The 22,500-nt window shown below is 44.9% G+C and overlaps 1 long non-coding RNA gene across 1 annotated transcript in view; it reads left to right on the forward strand.

Moving 5' to 3' along the window:
- The first annotated feature begins 3,804 nt into the window (after window positions 1-3,804).
- The window catches only part of LOC135556314 (uncharacterized), a 59,527-nt gene continuing 40,831 nt past the window's right edge, over window positions 3,805-22,500 (forward strand). The window contains exon 1 of the long non-coding RNA XR_010457974.1: window positions 3,805-5,027. This is a non-coding gene — a long non-coding RNA (uncharacterized LOC135556314). The remainder of the gene's footprint in view (window positions 5,028-22,500) is intronic.

Raw genomic sequence — 22,500 nt, forward strand, 5'->3', positions numbered from 1 at the left:
TTCAGGAACCCAACGCAGCATCAAATCCTAATGCGTATGGGCCTTTATGGTGCACATACTGTACACAGTTGAATACTGCAGACACACCATATCCTCATCCATTCCCTATCACTTTTCCTGTCACCCCTGGTAGTTCACGGTTTGGTTTGACCCACAGTCATCCACCCCTCTATTGTCCCACGCCGGGAGGTAGCTTAAGATGGAGGTAGCTTTTCTGTCTGTATGTGTGTTTGTGAGAGCGTGTGGGTGCGTCGATAATAAGTTGGTGTATTTCAGTGTTTGTGTATTCTCAACTCCAGTTACAGAGATTGTGTATTTACAGTGGGAGTGTGTATTTACAGTGAGAGTGTGTATTTACAGTGAGAGTGTGTATTTACAGTGAGAGTGTGTATTGATAGTGAGAGTGTGTATTTACAGTGAGAGTGTGAAATCCCAGCACAGGCTCTGTCCCTTGATGGTTTTGTAGCCTGTACAGGATGGGTGATGATGATGATGATGATGATGATGATGGAGACTTGCTGTAAGCTACAGTACCGGTCAAAAGTTTGGACACAACCTACTTATTCAAGGGTTTTTCTTGATTTTTACTATTTTCTACATTGTATAATAAAACTGAAGACATCACAGCTATGAAATAACACTAATGGAATCATGTAGTAACCAAAAAAGTATTTTTTATATTTGAGATTCTTCAAATAGCCACCCTTTGCCTTGATGACAACTTTGCACACTCTTGGCATTGTCTCAACTTCACTTGGAATGTTTTTCCAACAGTCTTGAAGAAGTTCCCACATATGCTGGGCACTTGTTTTCCTTCACTCTGCGGTCCAACTCATCCCAAACCGTCTCAATTGGGTTGTCGGGTGATTGTGGATGTCAGGTTATCTGATGCAGCACTCCACCACTCTCCTTCTTGGTCAAATAGCCCTTACACAGCCTGGAGGTGTGTTGGGACATTATCCTATTAAAAAACAAAGGATAGTCCCACTAAGCACAGACCAGATGGGGTGGCATATCACTGCAGATTGCTGTGGTAGCCATGCTGGTTAAGTGTGCTTTGAATTCAAAATAAATCACAGACTGTGTCACCAACAAAGCACTCTCACACCACCTCCTCCATGCTTCACAGTGGGAACCACACATGTGAATACCATCCGTTCACCTACTCTGCGTCTCACAAAGACACGACGGTTGGAACCAAAAATCTAAAATCTGGACTCATCAGTCCAAAAAACAGATTGCCACCAGTTTAATGTCCATTGCTCGTGTTTCTTGGCCCAAGCAAGTCTCTTCTTATTATTGGTGTCCTTAAGTAGTGTTTTTTTTGGCAGCAGTTTGACCATGAAGGCCTGATTCACACCGTCTCCTCTGAACAGTTGATGTTGAGATGTGTCTGTTACTTGAACTCTGTGAAGCATTTATTTGGGCTGCAATTTCTGAGGCTGGTAAGTAACTCTAATGAACTTATCCTCTGCAGCAATGGTAACTATGGGTCTTCCATTCCTGTGGCGGTCCTCATGAGAGCCAGTTTCATCATAGCGCTTGATGGTTTTTGCGACTACACTTTTTGCGACTGTTTTTGCGACTCATTACTCTTTGCTTATTTGAGCTGTTCTTGCCATAATATTGACTTGGTCTTTTACCAAATAGGGCAATCTCCTGCATACCACCCCTACTTTGTCACAGCACAACTGATTTGCTCAAATGCATTGAGGAAAGAAATTCCACAAATTCAATTTTAACAAGGAACACCTGTTAATCAAAATGCATTCCAGGTGACTACCTCATGAAGCTGGTTGAGAGAATACCAAGAGTGTGCAAAGCTGTCATCAAGGCAAAACCCTTGAATGAGTAGGTGTGTCCAAACTTTTGACTGGTACTGTATGTGACGATGGTGGTGAAGGGGAGGACAGGAAGGTTTAAGTATATTTTACTGGCTTTGTACTCTTTTTATGATCTGAGCACCCCTGTGTTACACACACACACACACACACACACACACACACACACACACACACACACACACACACACACACACACACACACACACACACACACACACACGGGTTGGGTTTGTTTTCTATCCTGTCCATGGGCTGTGTGAGGGGAAGTAGGGAGCGACGGGAAAGACGGACCTCCCCAATGCTGCTGTTTAGGTTGGCACGGCAACACGCCTCTCTCTCCATTGATGGGAACAGTCCTGGGACATAAAAGGTTCTCTAATACACTCTGGCCATCCGCTTTTTCTGTCTTTTTTTCTTGCTCTTTTCTTCTTGCTGTCTTTTCCCTTTCTCTCACTCTCTTTCTGCCTCCCATCCTTTCTCTCACTCCCTTTCTGCCTCCCATCCTTTCTCTCACTCTCTTTCTGCCTCCCATCCTTTCTCTCACTCTCTTTCTGCCTCCCATCCTTTCTCTCACTCTCTTTCTGCCTCCCATCCTTTCTCTCACTCTCTTTCTGCCTCCCATCCTTTCTCTCACTCTCTTTCTGCCTCCCATCCTTTCTCTCACTCTCTTTCTGCCTCCCATCCTTTCTCTCACTCTCTTTCTGCCTCCCATCCCTTCTCTCAGTTCATTCCTTGCTCTATCTCTCTCCTAGGCCCTGCTGCAGAGCGTAGTTACAGGGGGAAGTCGAGCGTGAGGGTGCATGGGTGATGATTAGGCTTGGTTAAGATTATTTCCCCAGTTCCCTCACTGCATTTATGAAATAACTCAAAATTAGCCTGCATTTTTAATTGGAAAACATTCATCAACCCATCGACCCCCTCTGCACACACACACACACACACAAACACACACACACACACACACACACACACACACACACACACATAGAGCCCTTAACCATGCTGAGAGATGATCAGAGAAGTCAATAGTGCAGCCTTCTCCGGTTCATCAGATGACATGAAACCCCAGGCTTTAATTAACGGAAATTAAACTGGTCTCTACTGCAGGACACGACCGGTCAGAAGGTTAGGCCATGGTGTGCTTGTGTGTGTGTGTGTGTGTGTGTGTGTGTGTGTGTGTGTGTGTGTGTGTGTGTGTGTGTGTGTGTGTGTGTGTGTGTGTGTGTGTGTGTGTGTGTGTGTGTGTGTGTGTGTGTGTGTGTGTGTGTGTGTGTGTGTGTGTGTGCACGTGCGTCACACTCAGCCCACTCCACTTTTTCTGTAGTCATCAGTAATACAAAACAGCCTGTTCCCTTCATCCACAACGATCCTGTTTTGAAGGTCGACCATATCGCTTTAGGTTTTGATCTCTGAACCAGGCCCAATGTGTTGTTTACACCTCCAGACTGACCGTCGGCTTTATGGAGTGTGTTAAACCTCAGCTCAGAATTCTTACTCTGTGTGTTTATGGACAGGACCTGCATATCATAAAAGGCTAGTCATAAGCAGTTATAACTACAAGAATGGAGAGGGACACTCGTCCTCTTCTCCTCTCCTCCTACCCACACACTCACTTGTTTACACACACACACACACACACACACACACACACACACAGAGACACACACTGGCTCCAGAGGACCCCTTTCTGTGACAGTGGCCCCTGCACACGCATCAGTGCAGGCTGGGGTCACCCTGTCACCCTCTAACACAGGGTTAGTTGAGAGGTCCTGTTGAGCCTCCTGTCCTCTCTACTCCCCCGTGTGTCTCCCCTCTCTGTCCTCTGTGTGCCCCCTGAACCGCTCTCTACTTCCCCCTGACCTTTCTCTCCTATCAACCCTAGAGCTACCCACATAGAGGGACATCCAGTTATATGAAACTTCTAATGCATCTGCAGCACTCCTACTGTACAGAGAGCCAGAGAAGGGGAGAGTTTGAAGGGGTCTCAATGCTAATGGAAATAGACTAGGGACTGGATGTGTGCTTGTGTCTTCGTGTTCTCCTGTTCCCAGAGTATTCTGTGTTTTACGGTTTATCTGTGTTGTATCTGGCTGCTACTAGAGAGCCTGTTTATATTACGGATTCCAGACAGCGGTGAGAGATGACCTGCCACTCTGTACCCGCTTTCCTCCCCAAACTGTCCCCTCTCCTCCGTGGCTCTCTCTCCCCCCCCCCCCTCACTCCTACAGCTCTGTTATCAACTACTCGCAACTAGTTATCTCTCACTAGGCTCAAGTTACTCTGTGATTGACTTGTTTTCCCTAACCCCTTACAATTACATTAAGTACTGCATGAAATGATTAGCATTTGGAATGGAGTTGCTTTTGGGACTTGTAAGAAGATCTAGACAACTTTCATTAGCATTTGTTCCATACGTTTGACCCCCTGGCCTACATTTAGATGGTAGTACAGAGACAATGGAGGTGGTAGTAGTAGGGGAGAGAAACGGATTCTCTGCTGGTACTGAACACTGGACAGTAGAGAAGGGATAGATAGAGGGAATAGATGGGTAGTTCTGGTCCTAGAGGTTGTGTGTGCTCCTCTACTACAGCCCTGATGCCAGATGGAAGCTCTCCCGCCGCTCGGCTTTGCTCTGCGCTGGCCGGGTCATTTCCTGTCAGGAGGCCTGGTGTTAATCAAGCCCTGAGCCAGGGGGAACGCCCTCCAGGCCCCCTTTTACTCCCCTAGTACTGCTACCCCTCTCCTCCACAGCCTTTACTGCTCCCCTCGCTTCCCTCTATTGCTACCCCTCGCCTCCTCTCCAATTCCTCACTGGACCAGCAGGCACAATATGCTCATCTAAGCACTCGTCCCCACAGACCTTAGGACAGCGATATACAGTATACCAATATCAGTAAACTTGTGACTCATTCAAACCCACTATTCCACAGTAATAGCTCCTCTGTTACACTGTTCCTTAGAAATGACAGACAGGGGTCAATCTGTTTCAGCATCGTTGGTGTAGCTGCTTCCAGCTGTGCCCTCAGCAGCGCCTCCCTCAGGTGGAGGAGAGAGAGAGCAGCTGTCAGTTGCTTCTCCCAGCAGCAGCAGTCAGTACCTAGAGAGAGATGAGTGTTCTTCCTGTGCTGTTGCTGTTCCACTACCACAGAGGAAGGGAATCCAGGGACTCTGATAAGCTCTGTTGTGAGTAAATACAGAAAACTGTCTCACCCTCCTCGCTCTCTCTTCAACCCAAGATCTCCACGCTCTCTGTCTTTCTCGGCGCACCCTTTTTCACTCTCGCTCTCGCCGTTTCCGTCTTCTCTCCATTTTGCACAAAAGCACACTCACTTTCTCCCCCTTCTATCACTCTCCCTCTCCCCCCGCTCTGTTATCTGCTCTGAGTGAGCCAGGTCTCTCTCTTGGTCCTCTCCGGTTGTCTGTCTGTCTCCCGCTGGCTCACACACACTCACACACACTCACACACAGGTCAGCTCTGCTCTTTGATGCTGACAGCTGCTTTACGTCTGCGCTCCGTCTATGAGCTCACCCCCTCTCACATCCGCCCGGCTAAACCCTGTTTAAACCCAGGTGAACCTCTCACTTCCGCCCGGCTAAACCCCGTTTAAACCCAGGTGAACCTCTCACTTCCGCCCGGCTAAACCCCGTTTAAGCCCAGGTGAACCTCTCACACTGAGAGAGATTGAGAGATAGACAGAGAGAGAGAGAGAGAGAGAGAGAGAGAGAGAGAGAGAGATAGACAGAGAGAGAGAGAGAGAGAGAGAGAGAGAGAGAGAGAGATGGCGCTATGGATGCGAGAGCTTGGCAGACCCTGTCATCTCACGGCTCTCTGTAATATCTGTGGTGTTGTAGCTTTACTGTATGTGGTGTTAGTTTGTGTGAACAGAGAGTTCTGGAAAGGCCATTTAAGACTATGTAAACTCTGACCTATGAAAATAAAATACATTAGAAGACACACACACACACACACACACACACACACATTCCTCCTAATGGGTTATTCAGTCCCTCAGGCTAAACCCCTTAGACGCTTCATACTCTGTAAGACGTATAGATCCCCTCAGCCCTCTCTGACCCTGAAGACTGTCTGCCTGCCTGCCTCTCTCTGACTCCCCTGTTAAAACAACCTCTATTTTTGGCTGTCTTTTAATTTCCTCTGCTCTGTAGAGATAGCAAATCCTAAGAATATCCACTGGAGGGTAGACCTACAGTATGTGTTATGTGTTACGGACTTACGGGATATGTGGTTCTAATTTACTAGTTTCCTGTTGGCTCCCTCTCTCCGCCAGCCCTTCCTCCTCCCTTCTCTCTCTCTCTTCAAGCTCATGACTCCTGAATAGCCCATCACATCACTGTAGTGTTGATTAGTGGTATACAATTCTTGTCAGTCTTTATTGAGCAATGAAACACCTCATTGCATTGTGTTGACAGTGTCACATTAGTTCTGATAGATCATCTAGTGTTGACAATGGACGTTTTATACAGATGTAGGATCTTAATTTGAGCCACTTTGCTACAGCAGGAAAGTAATCCTGCAGCAACAGGAAATCTGAATTATTATGTGGATTATAATTCATTGGCATTTTTGTAGGGATTGATACATTTTTCATAAGGGAAAATCAAGTGCGAATTTTCAAAGTGGAAATTTAAAAGCCTTTTGAAATCTTAAATACACTACAAGTTTTACAAGATATCCTGCACCAGGGTGATCAAATAAATATCCTGTATTCAAATGTTTATTACAAGATGATGAAGCAATGTACAGATGCTTTTCTGCACAATTCTTGATGATTTAACAAAATAAACATTTTCAGTACAACATATTATGGTTTTCCCATAGTACTGAGTTGATATTTAATAATACACGTGTGTGTATTTTTATAGTAACAAACTCTCCAGCTCCATCCCTCTCCTGTCTGGTCAAACCCTCCTTCTCTGTCACATCTGGGTCTTAGGTGGGAACATAGGTCTCCTGTAGGGCCTCCATGCGTCACTGCACTCACTATTCAAGAGCCCTTACACACACTCATACATCCCCTCCCTCTTCATATATCCCCTCTCTCTTCATACATCTCCTCCCTCTTCATACATCCCCTCCCTCTTCATACATCCCCTCCCTCTTCAAACATCCCCTCCCTCTTCGTACTTCCCCTCCCTCTTCAAACATCCCCTCCCTCTTCATACATCCCCTCCCTCTTCATACATCCCCTCCCTCTTCAAACATCCCCTCCCTCTTCATACTTCCCCTCCCTCTTCAAACATCCCCTCCCTCTTCATACTTCCCCTCCCTCTTCAAACATCCCCTCCCTCTTCATACATCCCCTCCCTCTTCAAACATCCCCTCCCTCTTCATACATCTCCTCCCTCTTCATACATCCCCTCCCTCTTCATACATCCCCTCCCTCTTCATACATCCCCTCCCTCTTCAAACATCCCCTCCCTCTTCATACATCCCCTCCCTCTTCATACATCCCCTCCCTCTTCATACATCCCCTCCCTCTTCATACATCCCCTTCCTCTTCATACATCCCCTCCTCTTCATACATCCCCTTCATACCCTCTTCATACATCCCCTCCCTCTTCAAACATCCCCTCCCTCTTCAAACATCCCCTCCCTCTTCATACATCCCCTCCCTCTTCATACATCCCCTCCCTCTTCATACATCCCCTCCCTCTTCATACATCCCCTCCCTCTTCAAACATCCCCTCCCTCTTCATACATCCCCTCCCTCTTCATACATCCCCTCCCTCTTCATACTTCCCCTCCCTCTTCAAACATCCCCTCCCTCTTCATACTTCCCCTCCCTCTTCATACATCCCCTCCCTCTTCATACTTCCCCTCCCTCTTCAAACATCCCCTCCCCTCTTCATACTTCCCCTCCCTCTTCAAACATCCCCCCCCTCCCTCTTCATACATCCCCTCCCTCTTCATACATCCCCTCCCTCTTCATACATCCCCTCCCTCTTCATACATCCCCTCCCTCTTCATACATCCCCTCCCTCTTCAAACATCCCCTCCCTCTTCATACATCCCCTCCCTCTTCATACTTCCCCTCCCTCTTCAAACATCCCCTCCCTCTTCATACATCCCCTCCCTCTTCATACATCCCCTCCCTCTTCATACATCCCCTCCCTCTTCATACATCCCCTCCCTCTTCATACTTCCCCTCCCTCTTCATACTTCCCCTCCCACACTCAGTATGATATACACACTGTAATCTACACTGAGTATACAAAACATGCTCTTTCCATGACATAGACTGTCCAGGTGAATCCAGGTGAAAGCTAGGGTCCCTTATTGATGCCACCTGTCCGCACAGTGATCACAACTTGTTTTCTCGTGTCTCTCTCTTGTCCCTCTGCAACAGTCATATGGTGAGCAATGTGTTTAGAACATCGAATCGCAATACATTTAGGATGGTGAATATATCATATTGTGAAGTCTCTGGCAATTCCCAGCCCTATTTATTACTATAATCCTCTGCCCTTAGTTTGTATGGGCCTCACACTCACACACATACGTACACACCCACTGTCCAGAGGGCGTAACCCATATCCCATAATGTTTCTGTGTGTGTGTGTCATTGAAGTCAGGTCTATTTAACCCATTGGTGGGGTCAACAGCTCAAGGCTGAATATAATAAGTGGAGAGAGTGGGTACTAGTGGTCACTATGGTAATGAGCTGACCTCACCCGCTCTATAATTGTGTGTATGTGTGTGTGTTTACGTACGTTTGTACGTGTGTGTGTACATACGTGTGTGTACGCACCCATGCCTGTTTGTGTGATGGTGTGCATGCGTGTGTAAAAAGTTTGTGCGTGTGAACAAACTGAGGGCTAATGATTGCGCTGGCAGTATGATGACGTTTATTTTCTTTTGTGTTTGTAATGATACTCTAAACCTTATAATCATGGCCATCATCCATCAACCTCTACAACTGTGTGTGTGTGTGTGTGTGTGTGTGTGTGCGTGCGTGCGTGCGTGCGTGCATGTTGTAGGTCTTCTCTGTGAGATGTCCAGTTCTTGGTGGTTCATAACAGGAAGTGGGTGGTTAGGAGGATCTGACCGCTTCCTGTGATATGGAGCTTCCGCTGTGTCTGTGGGACTGCTGCCTCTTATCTCCCTTACTCTCTCCCGCTCTTCTTCTCTCAATCTACAAATTCCTCCCTTCTTCCCTCTCTGTCTCACTCTCCCTATTTAATGTATCAGAGTTCCTCGCACACATGTCAGCTTGTCTGAGCAAATAGCTTTGTCTGTGTGTGTGTTTTGTGTATGTATATGTCCCTGTCCTACAGTATATAGTTCCCAGTTCTTAGAACTGGTACACAATATATACAAAATGATGTGGACACGCCTTCAAATTAGTGGATTCGGCTATTTCAGCCACACTCGTTGCTGACAGGTATATCAAATCGAGCACATGGCCATGCAATAAGTTTGTTCATCAAATTTCTGCCCTGCTCGAGCTGCCCCGGTCAACTGTAAGTGCTGTTATCGTGAAGTGGAAACGTGGAGGAGCAACAACGGCTCAGCTATGAAGTGGTAGGTCACACAAGCTCACAGAACGGGACCGCCAAGTGCTTAAGCGCGTAGCGTATAAAAATCGTCTGTCCTCCGATGCAACACTCACTACTGATTTCCAAACTGCCTCTGGAAGCAAAGTAAGCACAATAACTGTTTTGTCAGGAGCTTCATGAAATGGGTTTCCATGGCCGAGCAGCCGCACACAAGACTAAGATCGCCATGCCAAGTGTCGGCTGGAGTGGTGTAAAGCTCTCTGCCATTGGGCTCTGGAGCAGTGGAAATGCTTTCTCTGGAGTGATGAATGACGCTTCACCATCTAGCAGTCTGACGGACGAATCTGGGTTTGGCGGATGCCAGGAAAACACTACCTGCCCAAATGCCTAGTGCCAACTGTAAAGTTTGGTGGTGGAGGAATAACGGCCTGGGGCTGTTTTTCATGGTTTAGGCTCGGCCCTTTAGTTCCAGTGAAGGGAAATGTTAACACTACAGCATACAATGACATTCTAGACGATTCTGTGCTTCCAACTTTGTTTCAACAGTTTGGGGAAGTGTCTTTCCTGTTTCAGCATGACAATGCCCCCATGCACAAAGCAGGGTCCATAGAGAAATGATTTGTCGAGGTGTGTAAGAACTTGACTGGCCTGCACAGAGCCCTGACCTCAACCCCATCAAACTAATTTGGGATGAATTGGAACGCCAACTGTGTGCCAGACCTAATCGCCCAACATCAGCACCCAACCTCACTAATGCTCTTGTGGCTGAATGGAAGCAAGTCCCCACAGAAATGTTCCAACATCTAGTGGAAAGCCTTCCCAGAAGAGTGGAGGCTGTTATGGTAGCAAAGGGGGGGGGGGCAACTCCATATTAATGTCCATGATTTTGGAATAAGTCGAGCAGGTGTATACGTGCGTTTGAATATGAATATCTTGGAGACCAGTTTGTTCTGACCCTCTCACCCTTCAACCCTCACACTCTACCCCCCACCCCCACCCTTCATCCCTCACTGCCCTTCAGGCACAGAGGTTCTCATCTTGCCCCTCTCAGACCTCTCACCCCAAACCCCCCTCACACAGTGATAGCATAGACCTTACATCCTGCTACTCATCTCAGCCATTTGAAGTGAGGTCAATGTGCTCCTCTAATTATTGCAAATAATAGCAACTTACACTGTATGTTGTCTGCCATTCAAATACCATCATTTTATCAAATACCATTAAGTTCACTATGTACTGTTGATCTCTTCTATCATATTAACATTCTCTTGCTGTCTGTTGTTTTCTAAGTACAGTACATCACTGTGACTGTAGGTCTGCTCAGCACCTCATCACTCTCTAGTTTGTACCGTATGTTCTGTCTGAGTCCGTCCTCAGAGGCCTAGTGTGTGTATGACTGGTTCTGAATCCCTCCTGGTGGATGTTATAGTGCGTGCGTGTGTGTGGTTTACCGTAATAGTGTACTGTGTGATTCATACATTGTCATCTGCTTTGACTTTTCTGTGTAACTTGCCGTTTTAGGGGAAAAGAGCCACTCACACGATTAATCAATCAATCACGAGTGTGTGTGTGTGTGTGTGTGTGATCTGCACTCACTGTGCCTCAACATGTGGCTTCAATCACCAGGCTCTGTTTGGTCCCACCCCAATGTACCCCTTCACTGAGAGTTATGGCTATTGATGCCGTCTTCATGTTTTTCAAGCAGGTCATTTTGGACCTGGTTTCAGAAATGAAGCCTGAGGTTCTTGTTACTCGTGTGTCTGTTCCCTGCATGTATTTCATATGTCTTTTTGCAGGCATTTGTGTGAATCTGATTCAAAATGGGGCCTGTGTGTGGCTGACTATGTGTGATGACTCATGATCATGTAAACAGATATAAAGTTTCAGATGGGTTTATTGGGGACTTTGTTGTAAGAGGATATTCACATTGACAAACATTTAATGAGAGGCAGCACGACGAGATTGCAATTTTTCCTCTAAAACATTTTTTCCAATTTTTCCTCTAAAACATAGTAGCTCACGTTACACTCTTGAATAATGCGACCGGACAATATTACACTCTTGAATAATGCAACAATTCACAAGCATGTGTAGACAGGTAAAGAGTTTATTTTGTTGTTCGTACACACATTAATCAGCTAAATGTAGCTTGCGAGATAATAACACATTAGCATATCAAACATGGAGGTTTACCCCTTCATTACGAATATAAAAGAACAGCTTCCTCATTTTAAAGTGACCTTAGAACGAACAAGGCTTCATTTGATCAATATCATGGAAGTCTTTATATGAGGTAAACGCGAACGTTAATAATTCCCCTGGGCCCGGTGTCCCAAAAGCATATTAAGGCTAAGTTCATTGTTAGAGCCTTTGTAGGAGTGTCGTTATATCACTCTGCACCGTTTCCCTTAAGCCATCATTATAGAGCCCCACAGTGGACAGTCATAATGCTCATATAAAACCTAGCGTTTAATCACGGACATGATTCCAATCGGGGGTTTTTTTCAGCATTCTTTTGAAGCACCTTTAACAGGGTCTGTATTTCATGTAGACTTTCCCTGACATAACGTTTTGATAACCCTATAAATCTCTCTCGGACAAGGTGACTTTTGTCAATGTGTTCTGCTCTATTTACTCTCAGATTCGACAATACTAATGAACGGCAAAGTAAACATTGTGCAAGACTACAAATCTTTGCTGTCAGCTAGTTAGCTACTGGCTATCTTGATCCAAAATGAAAGTTTTAGTGAACATTTTCATTTTAGCTAATATTTGTTGGCTTATTCATGCATTTGGACTTGTGTCTTATACAGAATACTATTCTCGTAGTAGTCAGATATTTACATTAACTCAGATTTTGTAAGGTTGGGGTTAAGTTTAGGCATTAATTATGAAAAAGTAAAAGTATGCAATCACTACTGTAAGTCGTATCTGAGTATCTGCTGAATAAATGTAAATGTAAAATGATTTAGGTTAGGTCTTAGCTCCGAATGGTTAAGGTAAGGGTTAAGGTTTGCGAAAGGCTTAAAACAAAAATATCAAAAACAAATTTCTATCACTGGTGGAAAAACGATTGGAACCATTTCTGTTTTTGACCTCTAGGTTTTATGGGTATTATGTCACATACTCTGGTACTCTATGAATGTTTCACTTAAAAACGCTCGTAATCTAACCCCTACACTCAGACCATTCGTAGAACAGCTAAGTGACATTAGAACATTAGAATAAGCCGCCTCCAATATTTGCAGCCGTAGGTGGTAAAATCTCTCTAGGAGCTGATACGTTATCAGTATTGTGAAATAATTATAAAGTTAAGGAACGATTTGAATGGAGAACACTGATTCAAGAGCAGCGTTCCCTTTATTTTGATTCAGTATCGATACATGTTCCAACAAAGTACCATCCTCTCCGTGTGGTGTTTTGGGAAAGGCCGTTGTAAGAAAGATGCACCGTTAAAACACTCGTAAGCCTAAGTTCCAGGCCCTGGTGAGTTGATCAGCTTCTTGCTGCATGCTTCTTGCCTGGACAGTTTTACCTCTATGTTGGGCTCAACGAGACAATTTTGTTCATGCTGCCCTGCTTAGAGGGGGGGGTAACTGTCAGGCGGAGGTAGCATTCAACCATGAGAAATAAGCAAGTTTACATTAGAGTAATGTCCCTCGAGAATCGATACCGCTCAAGAATCTCTGGAAATGAGAAAATACTCTAAGTGACAATCTGACAGGTCGGAGGGGTTTATTTGGGTTTCAGGTATGAAATGAAAACCACTGCTTTTTCTCATTATCTCTCCCATCCACTCTTATCTGTTTTCACTGTAATGGTTTTGCAGAGTCAATAAACACTCATACACACATATGTACTCACACAAATACACACACTCACATTGCCATACAGATGCAGAAAGACCTACTGATTCACACACAGGCGCGTGCACACACACGGACACAAACACACCACTACCAACGTCCATTGCCTTGTCTCTCAGGTCATTGTGGTTTCAGAGATCAGACACAAACAAACATTCCCCTGTACCCTGCCCTCCCTCACCCCCTACCCACTTAGTTCAGGCCAGGAGCACCCAGGGACATCCTGAGAGGAGAGGCCACCCCACCCTCCCCCCTCCTACCATCTACCCATAACCCCCTAAAATCATTATCGCAGGATCACTACACAGCCCCTCCACATTCACATTATCTGTCTCTGTCTCCTCTGAGAGCTAGCCCCACATCACAGTTATCATTCAACACACACTCTCTTTCACGTGTGCACACACACACACAAATGCACACAAACTGAACAGAGGGAGGATCAAAGGTTAATCATGCACACTCCTGTTTCTCGGTCCTTCTCAATGTAGTGTGTGTGTGTGTGTGTGTGCGTGCGTGCGTGCGTGCGTGCGTGGGAACCAGTTTGTGTGTACGCTTGTGTGTGTGTGTGTGTGTGTGTGTGCGTGCGTGTGTGTGTGGGAACCAGTTTGTGTGTACGCTTTTGTCTGTCCGCACTAATGACTTGTTTAAGGAGGTTTTTTTTTCAAACAATAAATAAACAGATCTTACTTACTTCTCTGAATCTTTGTTTCTTTTACTCTCTCCTCCTTGCCCTCTCTTTATGGATTTACTCAAGCCAAGGGTAGTTTTCCCTCTGAAACTGAATCTCTTTTTACTTTAGATGATTTCAGGCAAACACTGTTTTCTATTGGATTTGTAAAACCAGCCATTAGTTTGATCAATACTCTCCTTTAAAGCTTTGTGTGTAAAGGCATCAGTATGCTTTAGTTTGGCTTTGGCCAACCAAACGAGTGTGCTCACATACTCCCTTAAAAAACCTTTGGTTCAAAAACAAGAAAAAGCGACAATAGTACTGTTTGTCCATCTTGAGACACCGTAGCCAGTATACACTTCATCAAAATAGTCAGAATTAATCTTAGATTACTCAAGAAATCTGTCAATAATTTTGATGTTTTTGCCAAGTAGATCTTAGTCGCACAATTTTACATCTAACTAAGATGCAGTGCAGTATTTCGTAAGTGAAGAAATTGCATGAAAACGATTCGTCTCTCGTTGAATGACAAGAGACACTCAATTGAAGTCTCCCTACTGTTGACCAATCGCCAACGAAGAGGCGTAGACTTACCACTACCGGGAAAGAAAAAAATACGAACAGCCGAAAAACCAATGACCAAAGACCAACGGCCGAAGACCAAAACCAAAGGCCGAAGACCGAAGACCAAAACGAACAAAAACATTCAAAATAAAACATCATCATTAATATATGCACAAACTGTTCCAAACTGTTTTGGATGGGAAGCATGCGGACGCCTTAAGATGGCTACAAGCTCTTTTCGTTGCATTCCAATCAGAGAGGAAGGCGGCCGCCTTGTGTAGTGTATATCCACTCGGGGACTTGGGGAGCCAGAGGAGCTGACCAAGCAAGAGGAGCTGACCAAGCAAGAGGAGCTGACCAAGCAAGAGGAGCTGACCAAGCCAGAGGAGCTGACCGAGCAAGAGGAGCTGACCGAGCAAGAGGAGCTGACCAAGCCAGAGGAGCTGACCAAGCAAGAGGAGCTGACCAAGCAAGAGGAGCTGACCAAGCCAGAGGAGCTGACCAAGCCAGAGGAGCTGACCAAGCCAGAGGAGCTGACCAAGCAAGAGGAGCTGACCAAGCCAGAGGAGCTGACCAAGCAAGAGGAGCTGACCAAGCCAGAGGAGCTGACCAAGCAAGAGGAGCTGACCAAGCAAGAGGAGCTGACCAAGCCAGAGGAGCTGACCAAGCAAGAGGAGCTGACCAAGCCAGAGGAGCTGACCAAGCCAGAGGAGCTGACCAAGCCAGAGGAGCTGACCAAGCAAGAGGAGCTGACCAAGCAAGAGGAGCTGACCAAGCAAGAGGAGCAGAGGCACTCTTTTTTTGACTAGCAATCGACAATGTTTGAACTTCCTGATCCGGTGTTATATACCTGTTTACAAATGCTAGCTACATGTCAGGCTAGTCCGGTGTTATATGCTTTACGACAATATTTCTTAGCCGCAGAAACATGTCTCTTTTTGAATTGCAATTGCTAGAGTTTGAGGAGCAAGAGCTTGAACTAGGGTTGTTGCGGTGACCGTATTACCAACACACTGGCGAACACGAGTCATGAAGGCAGTCAAATTCCACATGACCTTTTAGTCACGGTAATTAGACTTCTCCAAGCTCTGATGCTGCTGATGGTCATTAGTAGCCTACCAAACTTGCTAAATGCCTGGTACTCAGCACTCTACTGTCCCTCTAATCACATTGACATCAATGCAAATGTGATCGAAAATCTAATCAAACACTTGAGAGCCAATGAGCTCATGTTGCGCAACATTTCTATAGGCTATACAATTGCGGGAGAAAACAGAGTGATGGCTGCTAATAAAAAGAGGAGGATCCCATAAGCTTTCTATAGGCTAGGCCTACTATATTTATTTCTCAACTTTCCTAATATTAAGCACATTGCTTATATTTACAACAGTATAGCCTACCTGACTGGCATGAAAATAAACCACGCATGAAAATAAACCACGTGGAAAAGCGTCCTCCATTCGCTATTTAAGTGCATTTTAGATGACATGCATTTTTTTCCCGCTGCACCTGTTTCAATACAGGTGCATGATAATGGTCCATTCAAAATCAATTTTTTGTGGACTTATTCACACTTTACAAATCACAATAAAGAGTACTATAATGACAGTCACTTTATCCTTGTTTTAGTTGTTCATGTATTTTTGGCGTGTTTAGACCCTCAAGACATTGACTTAACCTTGTGTTATGTGTAGTGGCCTTTCAATGAGAACTTTCCTGCTGTGGTACATGGGTGAGAATGGCTGTCCAGCTGTAGACAATAAGACTAGACCCCCGAGACATTACATAACACAAGGTTGTACATGGTCATGTGTGGTGACCTTTCAATGGAGACTCTTCCTCCTTTTCGTACAATGGTGAGTGTCCAGCTGTAGACAATAAGGACAACCTCCCCCCCCAAAAAAAACAACAACACTTACCTAATCTACATAGTTCATGTGCAAAGCAGTACAAGTTGAGTGACTGATTCAGAACAGGAGTATTTTCTGCCAGTACAAAGACAAACACCTTTTACATATGTATTGACTATCACAAAAGGAACATGGTGGAATATAAGACAATGTAATACACAGATGAAACAAGTTGAACAGCAGTAACATGTGAATGAGGAAATAAGTATAAACAAGCGCCAGCAACCGTTTTTGGGGCGAGACAAACGGGGAGACGTTGATCAGCAGGAATAGACACCGTCCATGGTGCCACGACGTCGTAGGCGTCCTGTCCTGGACACTGCTGTCGTGTCTTTATATCATCAACCCTCTGCATGATGTCAGTGTCCAAAGGATCCTCAGCTGTCTTCCTCTTCTGGCCATTGGAGCAGGGTCGTGGAGATGGGGCGGAGGTTGATTGAGTTGCAGGGCAGGGAGCACTGGTGCGCCTGGATGGTGGATTGGGGGTTAAGAAGGGACTGGGTTTTGGGGGGAAAGGAACCGGAGAGGCCGATGTTTGAACTTGCCCTGCTAATCATTGATAACACAGGCATTGAATATTTCCCACTCACAATTTGATTTCACGTTCTAAATAGGTTTGCTAAACATAAAAACACAAACACACACACACTGACTGTACAAAAGGACTTGGCTGCATGACGAGTACATACTGTATTTGACATATTGGTGTCTGTATGATGATGTTTCACGTGAACACGAAGCTAATCCAACCCAACCCAGAGGGGATACCGAGGAAAAAAAAATATTTAGGAGTGTGCAAAACTGTCATCAAGGCAAAGGGTGGCTACTTTGAAGAATCTCAAATATAAAATATATTTTGATTTTGTTTCACCCTTTTTGGTTACTACATGATTCCATATGTGTTATTTCATAACAAATCTGGGTAGCTATGTGATTAACTATTTATCAGTCTTATGGCTCGGGGGTAGAAGCTGTTCATGAGCCTTTTGGTGCCAGACTTAGCGCTCCGGTACCGCTTGCAGTGTAGTAGCATAAAAAACAGTCCATGACTTGGGTGGCTGGAGTCTTTGACAATGTTTAAGGCCTTCCTCTGACACCACCTGGTATAGAGGTCTGGACGTCAGGGAGTTCGGCCCAGTACGCACTACCCTCTGTAGCGCCTTGCAGTTAGATGCCGAGCAGTTTCCATACCAAGCGGTGTCGCAGCCAGTCAAGATGTTCTCAGTGGTTCAGCTGTAGAACTTTTTGATTATCTGAGGGCCCATGCCAACTCTTTTCAGCCTCCTAAATAGTTCGAAAGAATACGATGAAGCTTCGGTAATATGGATAACTTTTGAAAGATAGTTGATATGCGTTTTCCTACATTGTAATGGACAAGGTGCAACGTTACGTAGGCTACTGACAGGCCTCGGCTGCGGTACAGCAAAGCCAAGTCAGCCCGTGCTCCAGGTTCTCACAGGGGAAGTGAAATTACGGGCTACCGTCACTTTGCTCATGATCATTCACACCACAAATGACATGTAACTAACTATAAGCTACTTAAGTTTTCTTTCGCGGGTGCCTTTTCGTTATCTGGATAGACACTTGTGGTTTCTAGCTAACGTTATAACAATTAAAGTAGTGGAGCATGGAGTGAAGCAAAACTTTAGTTGTCAAAACCATTCACCTTGGGGTGAGGGGGGGAGAGGGTTTGCAAAATGCTACCATATAACACAATTATACCATACATTTTAATACAGACTAGCTCAAAAATAAGTGAACATTTACAAATTATCCAATTGATTCTGAGAATTTTCTGGTAAGAAACAAGTTATTTTAATTAGCTCCATAGCTCAGTGAATACAAGGATGTTTGGCTCATTTCAGTCACGAAGAGGAATAGCTTTGCAGCTGTTTCTGGTTAATATACATGCTGGTGGGTGGTATCATTCAAATAAAACCCAGCCCTGAAGTGAAGCACAGGTTGAAAATAATTTGTATGTCATATCATAGGAATAGACTCCACATTCACATGGATTTGCACAAAGTGGGCAGTTCAGATTTGTCACTTCAAGCACAAATATATCATGCTTATTGACTAAAGTCATTGTGCAACATCATGGGTAAGCTCAAATGTGTTGTGTGGGGTGTTTAATCTGTCTCGCTCTTCATTCTTTCGCTCTGTTGTCCATCTTTCCTTTCTTAGTTCTGATATTTCTTCTTGCGGCCGTGACTTCTGTCGCTCTTTTGAAATGCAACTGCTTCATGTTGTGGCAGATGTACAGTTGAAGTCTGAAGTCCACATACACCTTAGCCAAATACATTTAAACTCAGTTTTTCACAATTCCTGACATTTAATCCTAGTAAAAGTTCCCTGTCTTAGGTCAGTTAGGATCACCACTTTATTTTAAGAATGTGAAATGTCAGAATAATAGTAGAGAGAATTATTTATTTCAGCTTTTATTTATTTCATCACATTCCCAGTGGGTCAGAAGTTTACATACACTCAATTTATATTTGGTAGCATTGCCTTTAAATTGTTTAACTTGGGTCAAACATTTCGGGTAGCCTTCCACAAGCTTCCCACAATAAGTTGGGTGAATTTTGTCCCATTCCTCCTGACAGAGTTGGTGTAACTGAGTCAGGTTTGTAGGCCTCCTTGCTTGCACATGCTTTGTCAGTTCTGCCCACAAAGTTTCCATAGGATTGAGGTCAGGGCTTTGTGATGGCCACTCCAATACCTTGACTTTGTTATCCTTAAACCATTTTGCCACAACTTTGGAAGTATGCCTGGGGTCATTGTCCATTTGGAAGACCCATTTGCGACCAAGCTTTAACTTCCTGACTGATGTCTTGAGATGTTGCTTCAATATATCCACATCATTTTCCTTTCCTCATGATGTAATCTATTTTGTGAAGTGCACCAGTCCCTCCTGCAGCAAAGCATCCCTCAACATGATGCCGCCACCCCCGTGCTTCACGGTTGGGATGGTGTTCTTCGGCTTGCAAGCCTCTCCCTTTTTCCTCCAAACATAACGCTGGTCATTATGGCCAAACAGTTCTATTTTTGTTTCATCAGACCAGAGGACATTTGTCCAAAAAGTACAATCTTTGTCCCCATGTGCAGTTGCAAACAGTAGTCTGGCTTTTTTATTATGGTTTTGAAGCAGTGGCTTCTTCCTAGCTGAGTGGCCTTTCAGGTTATGTTAATATAGGACTCGTTTTACTGTGGATATAGATACTTTTGTATCTGTTTCCTCCAGCATCTTCACAAGGTCCTTTGCTGTTGTTCTGGGATTGATTTGCTCTTTTTGCACCAAAGTACATTCATCTCTAGGACACAGAATGTGTCTCCTTCCTGAGCGGTATGACGGCTGCGTGGTCCCATGGTGTTTATACTTGCGTACTATTGTTTGTACAGATGAACGTGGTACCTTCAAGCATTTGGAAATTGCTCCCAAGGATGAAACAGACTTGTGGAGGTCTACAATCTGTTTTAGGGCTGATTTTATTTGATTTCCCCATGATGTCAAGCAAAGAGGCACTGAGTTTGAAGGTAGGCCTTGAAATACATCCACAGGTACACCACCAATTGACTCAAATTATGTCAATTAGCCTTATAGAAGCTTCTAAAGCCTGACATCATTTTCTGGATTTTCCAAGCTGTTTAAAGGCACAGTCAACTTAGTGTATGTAAACTTCTGACTCACTGGAATTGTGATACAGAGAATTATAAGTGAAATAATCTGTATGTAAACAATTGTTGGAAAATGCTCTTGTGTCGTGCACAAAGTAGATGTCCTAACCGACTTGCCAAAACTATAGTTTGTTCACAAGAAATTTGTAGATTGGTTGAAAAACAAGTTTTAATAACTCCAACCTAACTGTATTTCATTATTTTAACTCCTACTGGGGACGAAACAGTCATCCCTAAAACCTTGTTGATTTCACACATGCTGGCTGCATGGCTGTGTATATGTGTCTCTGTTTGAGACATGGGTTTGCATACTTGTGAAACATGAACTTTCTCATAAATCATGCATTGATCTCTAGATGAGTTTTCCAGGAAGTTATACATGCAGTTAGGATTTGACCGGTTGTGGACCAGAGTTCACATCTAGCTCCATGCCCAGCTGTGTCCTTATCCCCCAGTATACTACAGTACAGACTCCCTGCTTCCTGTTGTCCCACCCCCCCCCCCCCCCATAGCCTACTGTACTGTAATCTCTACCCCTCATTAGCACCATCTAAGGAAGAAGAACACTGAACTCTAGTTCGGTGTGTCAGGGAAACTGACTAGGCTTTAAAGTTTAAACCTCACTCCCCGCATATGTTGAGAACTGAAAATCATCTTTGTATATGTGTGTGTTTGTGCTCATGCTAGTGAGATGGGCTGATCCTTTGTGCCCCAGAGTGAATCTCATGTCGGAGCTTCCCAAGTGTCCAACTAGCCCGACACCATCCCCTTCCCCACTCTGTATTGTAGTTCATTACTGTGTAACCCATGAGGCTGTCCTGAGGTGTCCCCCGTCCACCCCTTCATTAGTGATGTACACTGTAGAGGAGCAAGGCACAACTCAGGGCATTAACTCAGGGCATTATCTCTGGAGCTCTGACACACTATCACACAAATTTGATTTGATTTGACACTGGTTTCCATGCTGTCTGGTTGGTGACATTATAAATTCCAACTTTTCAGTTTTAGCACCCACAAGAGTTTTAAACATCAATCATGAACTTGGGTTTTTCTCGCAATGTCTTTTAATTATTATTTTTTATATATATTTAAGTGTAAAAGAGGCAGGAAATGGCATTGGGGGAGAAGGATGGAGTGAGATATGTGGAATGAGAGAGTAGGCAGAGCGAGCAGACAGAAAGAGTGGAGAAGAAGGGATTGGGACAAGCCTCTAAGCCTCTTCAGCATAGTGTTGCACATCTGGGCCACAACCCGCCTTTTTTATCGAAACCAGAGAGAAGTTGGACAGAGTAAAAAATGACGCTAATCTCCCTGAGGAGACTGAGATAAAACAGCCCAGTTGTGGCAGCAGCAGCATTTAGTGGAGGGGGATAGGGAGGCGAGGGCGCCCGAGCAGGGAGGGAGGGAGGAGAGGGTGTGTGTGTGTGTGTGTGTGTGTGTGTGTGTGTGTGTGTGTGTGTGTGTGTGTGTGTGTGTGTGTGTGTGTGTGTGTGTGTGTGTGTGTGTGTGTGTGTGTGTGTGTGTGTGTATGGGGGTTTGGGACTGGGGTGGTCCCTAGATGCTGTCAGTCCACGGTGTAACATTGCCCTCTAGTGGTGATGTTGACTTTCTCTGTTTTTCTGTTGAAGACTGCTGGAGAACAGCAGACGACAGGGAGCTGTTCCAACACAGAGACAGACAGAGCCTCCAACAGGCTGTAGGTTAGCTCAGAACCCCTCTCATCTTAGTGGGCATTTCTGTGCCTGTCTGTCAGACTGTGCATACTGTATGTTCAGAGATCGAGAGCTGTTATTTTCCTCTGCCTTGATAATACTAGACTATGTTCTGTCCCATTCCCTTTACAGCCAGCAGGGGGAAAGGCTTGTGTACTTCCGATGGAGAAAAAACAATTGACTGGTGACAAATGCCAGATGCTTAGTCCAAATTCAATATGTTAGCACTTACACAATATTTACACAAGGGTTGTTTTTGAACCCAGGATTTCTTGGTTGACTAGATTTGAGTAATACAACAACAACTGCAGCCACTGCCAAGAGACAGGGAAACTGTCCTTCTGACTGTCCCAGTACGCCTTAGACAGCTGTACATCATCCACAGTTATCACAGGGAAACTGTCCTTCTGACTGTCCCAGTACGCCTTAGACAGCTGTACATCATCCACAGTTATCACAGGGAAACTGTCCTTCTGACTGTCCCAGTACGCCTTAGACAGCTGTACATCATCCACAGTTATCGGGCATACAGGGAAATATGTGCACTTAAACCAGCTACGTTTTAGCGATGTTCTGTGGTTGTATTGAAAGCACCATAAAATGTTGTCATATCTAGGGTGGTAGGTAGCCTAGCGGTTAAGAGCGTTGGGCCTGTAACCGAAAGGTCACTGGTTCGGATCCCAGAGCCAACCAGGTGAAAATCTGCCGATGTGCCCTTGAGCAAGGCACATAACCCTA

The sequence above is a fragment of the Oncorhynchus masou genome, chromosome 15 (genome assembly GCF_036934945.1).
Source record: "Oncorhynchus masou masou isolate Uvic2021 chromosome 15, UVic_Omas_1.1, whole genome shotgun sequence".
NCBI lineage: Eukaryota > Metazoa > Chordata > Actinopteri > Salmoniformes > Salmonidae > Oncorhynchus > Oncorhynchus masou.